This window comes from Panthera uncia, chromosome E1 (assembly GCF_023721935.1).
Source record: "Panthera uncia isolate 11264 chromosome E1, Puncia_PCG_1.0, whole genome shotgun sequence".
Classification (NCBI taxonomy): Eukaryota; Metazoa; Chordata; class Mammalia; order Carnivora; family Felidae; genus Panthera; species Panthera uncia.
In genome coordinates this window covers 45,192,339-45,197,053 of record NC_064814.1, presented here as the reverse complement: position 1 = coordinate 45,197,053, position 4,715 = coordinate 45,192,339, and the positions used below count along the sequence as shown (strand labels likewise).

At 41.5% G+C, this 4,715-nt stretch overlaps 1 non-coding gene across 1 annotated transcript; it reads left to right on the top strand.

Moving 5' to 3' along the window:
• Positions 1-4,245: 4,245 nt before the first annotated feature.
• LOC125927791 (U1 spliceosomal RNA) lies at positions 4,246-4,409 on the top strand. The gene has a single exon (XR_007459466.1). It is a non-coding gene; the product is annotated as a U1 spliceosomal RNA (small nuclear RNA).
• Positions 4,410-4,715: the final 306 nt, after the last annotated feature.

The window sequence follows — 4,715 nt, the reverse complement described above, 5'->3', positions numbered from 1 at the left end:
CGCCCCAGCCTGGAGCCCGGGCCGTGCGGCCCCGCGGCCCCGTCCCTGGAGCCGACTCGGGCTGGAGCTGCGCACTCCTGCGCCGCAGCGGCCGAGGCCACAGCCCGCCGGTGCCCAAGAGCCGGGTTTCTTTGGAGCACTGCGCGAGGAGTCAGGTTCTCAGAGTTCTGCGAGGGAAACCGGGATCGCCGTGACGAGGCCTTTCTCGTTTATGAAACCTGCTCTACCTTCCCAGAAAGTTATGCATAAAAAATTAAATTACTCTGCACACATAAAAGTGGTGTGCCCTACAGATTACTAAAATATTTTAAAGGGACAGTAGTTCGCACACACACACACACACACACACACACAAAATAAAGTGACAGTAGTTAAAACAGTAGGGCATTGGCCCACAGGCTGCCCCGCTCCAGGACCAGCTCCACGCAGGCTTCAAGCTACTTCCGCCCCTGGAGATCTTCATTCCTGGAGTTGAGCAGAGACCAGTCTGGCCCACAACATGGTAAAAGCATGCTTCTCAAGCTAGTTTGAAAGAGCTGAGTTTCAGAAATGTTTGTAAATGTAGAGGCTGTCTGCACATGTCACGTCCTAATTCATCTGCCTCCTATACCAGGACAACGCACAGCCTGTGTAGGAGGGAAACACGCAGAGAGGAAAACACCCGGCCTCCAGTGTGAAGATCCTGGGAGCTTGCCTACCTCTTAGGGACTGTCAGCCTTGTCTAAAGAAGTGACAGGAAGCAACAGGGGATGAAGAATGTAACCGACACAGAAGCATCACGTAAAAGAAAACAGGGAAAGGAATATAGACAAGGTAAGTGGGCAGCTTGCCTTTGACCTTCAAGCGTACTATGAACCTAGCAATTGCCTTTGAGCATTCCTCCTTTAAGTTTCCCCAGCATAATTAACAGAGAAACCAAGGAAACAAATAGAAGGTCTAGAAACATCCCCAAAGGTGTGTGTGTGATATATGTATTTCAAAGTGGTGGGGGAAATAGTGATGGGACAATTAGTTAACCATTTATGGGGGTAAAGTCTCTATTTCAAATCATAAAATATAGTTCAAATGAATTATAAATGTGTGTATTAATATATATAAAGGACCAGAAAAAATATATAGTATTATCATTGTGTATTAAAGTGGGGATGGATAATTTTTCAGTTTATTTATTTATTTTGAGAGAGAGAGAGAGTAGGGTAAAGGCAGAGAGAGATGGAGAGAGAGAATCCCAAGCAGGCTCTGCGCTGGCAGCATGGACTCTGACCTGAGGCTCAGTCTCACCAACCCATGAGGTCATGACCTGAGCCAAGATCTAGAGTCTGACGCTTAACCGACTGAGCCACTCAGACACCCCAGGGATAGATTTTTTAAGCTTGACATCAATGTCAGATGCTATAAAGAAAGATCAATGGTTTTGACTAAAATAAAAATATTTAACCTTAGCAAATCACAAAAACATGATAAACAAAATTTAAAGACAAAATGTCAAATTTAAGTGTTTTTTTATATATTTTCCTTTTTAATATTTTCTCTTTTTTAATGTCTATTTATTTTTAAGACAGAGAGAGACAGAGCATGAAGGGGGGAGGAGCAGAGAGAGAGAGGGAGACACAGAATCCGAAGCAGGCTCCAGGCTCTGAGCTGTCAGCACAGAGCCCGACGCGGGGCTTGAACTCATGGACCGTGAGATCATGACCTGAGCCGAAGTCAGATGCTTAACCGACTGAGCCACCCAGGCGCCCCCAAATTTAAGTGTTTTTAATATATATGCCTATAGGGGTACCAGGATGGCTCAGTCAGTTAAGCGTCCAACTTCAGCTCAGGTCATGATCTCACGGTTTGTGAGTTCAAGCCCCATGTCGGGTTCTGTGCTGACAGCTCAGAGCCTGGAGCCTCCTTCGGATTCTGTGTCTCCCTCTCTCTGCCCCTCCTCCACTCACGCTCCGTCTCTCTCTCTCAAAACTAAATAAGCGTTAATAAAATAGAATAAAATAGAATAAAAAATAAAATAAAATAATAAAATAAATGCCTGTATACGTTCATAATTAGCAGCATTGTTCACAATAGTGGAGGGATGGAAACAACCCAAGTTTCCATGGATGGATGAATAGATAAGCAAAATGTGGTATAGACATATAATGGAATAGTGTTCAGCCTTAAAAAGGAAGGAAATTCTGACATGTGCTACAGCAGGGATGATGCTTGAGGACATTATGCTAAGTGAAAGCAACCAGTCACAAAAATACAATACTGTATGATTCCACTTATATGGGGTACCTAAAGTAGTCACATTTATAGAGACAGAGTAGAGTGGTGGTTGCTAGGGTCTTGGGCTGAAGGGGGGGAGAACGGGAAGTTAGTGTTTAACGGACAGAGATTCAGTTTTGCAAGATGAAAAGAATTATGGAAATTGGTAGTGGTGATGTTTGCACAACAGTGTGACTGAACACGGAACTGACTTAAAAACAGTTAAGATAGCAGATTTTGTATTATGTGTACCTTACTACAATAGAAAACTAAAATATTGACAGTTTTTATTACAAAACAATTAGGAATGATGAACATTCTGGTAGAAAAATAAGTTGACATGAACAGACAACTCAGGGAAGATATATAAATAGCTAGTGGACGCATATAAAAATTGAATCCTGCTAGAAATTACGTACTCAAAAATTTAAATGTGATACCATTTTTACTTGTCAGATTTGGAACAGCTGGTTGTTGTTATTTTTAATTATCCCACTCAGGGTTTGTATGGAGAAGGGCAGTCCAATCATGACTGAAGTAGGAGTACAAGTTGGTCCAACTATGGAACATGACAACTTGACGGCATGATCAAAAGCCATCAAGTGTACATGTCTCTTAACTCAATAATTTCTCTTTTTGGAATCCTTCCTAAGGAGATAATTAAAAATGTGGGTGGGAAAGAAAGATCCTCTGTAGAAGACTGTCCATTGCAGCATTGTTTATAGTAGAGAAAAACTAGAAACAACACAAAAGCTCAAAAGGAGGTTAATTAAGAAGCGTGTCCATATGATGGGATATTATATAGCTACTAAGGAAAACTTTTACTGACATAAAAAAATCAATGTCTATTTTAAAAGGAAAAAAATCAGGGCACCTGAGTGGCTCAATTGGTTGAACGTCTGACTCTTGATTTCAGCTCAGGTCATGATCCCAGTGTCATGAGTTCGAGCCCTGAGTCAGGCTCCATGCTAAAATTCTCCATGCTTGAGATTCTCTCTCGTTCTCTCTCTCTCTCTCTCTCTCTCTCCCCCCCCCCCCCTTTGCCTCTCTCTCTCAAAAAAAGATAAAAAGAGGGGAGCCTGGGTGGCTCAGTCGGCTGAGCGTCCGACTTCGGCTCAGGTCATGATCTTGCAGTTTGTGAGTTCAAACCCCACATCGGGCTCTGTGTTGACAGCTCAGAGCCTGGAGCCTGCTTCGGGTTCTGTGTCTCGCTCTCTCTCTGTCCCTCCCCTGCTCACGCTCTGTCTCTTTCTGTCTCAAAAATGAATAAAATATTTTTAAAAATTTTTTAAAGATAAAAAGAAGTTACCATAAAGAACCAGTATATTAATATATTTGTTAGAAACATCTATAAGAACTATAAGAACAAATAAAAAGGTGATTTATGGATATAAAACAGATGAACATAAGGGAAAGGAAGCAAAAATAATACAAAAACAGGGAGGGGGACAAAACATAAGAGACTCTTAAATATAGAGAACAAACAGAGGGTTGCCGGAGAAGTTGTGGGAAGGGGGATGGGCTAAATGGGTAAGGGGCATAAGGAATCTACTCCTGAAATCATCGTTGCACCATGTGCTAACTTGGATGTAAATTATAAAAAATAAATAAATTATAGAAATTAAATAAATAAAAATATAGTAAAATAAAATAATAAATAAATTGTGTCACTACAATGAAAAAAAGGTGATTTATGTATGGGTAGGTGAAGTCATAATGATTTTTATTTTATTCTTTTTCTTATCCATCTATTCTCATTTTTCTAAATAAATAGGTACAATAAGAAAAAATGCAATAAAAGTCAATTTAAGTTCATATATTTATGTTAAGAGAGAGAGAAAGAGAGAGACTGCACATGAGCAGGGGAAGGACAGAGAGGGGGAGAGAGAATCCCAAGCAGGCTCTCTGCTGTCAGTGCAGAGCCCATGAAAGTCACTTTTCAAATGATTAAGCTACCAGGACATTCATCACATTACTGTTTAAGAACATTAAAAAGTAATATTTACCTGGCAGGGGAGATACCATGATCAGGAAGGTGGTTTTCCCAGGACGAGGCTTATCCCTTGCACTCGGGATGTGCTGACCCCTGAGATTTCCTCAAATGTGGGAAACTCGACTGCATAATTTGTGGTAGTGGGGGACTGCGTTTGTGCTTTCCCCTGAAGAAAAAAAAAGAAAAAAAAAAGAACATTAAAAAGTAAAAACCACCAGGGGCGCCTGGGTGGCTCGGTTGGGCATCCGACTTTGGCTCAGGTCATGATACCTCGGTTTGTGAGTTCGAGCCCCACATCGGGCTCTGTGCTGACAGCTCAGAGCCTGGAGCCTGCTTTGGATTCTGTGTCTTGCTCTCTCTCTGCCCCTCCCCTGCTCACACCCTGTCTCTCTCTGTGTCTCAAAAATAAATAAAACGTTAAAAAATTAAAAAAAAAAAAAAAGTAAAAACCACCTGATTATCAAACAATAAGAAA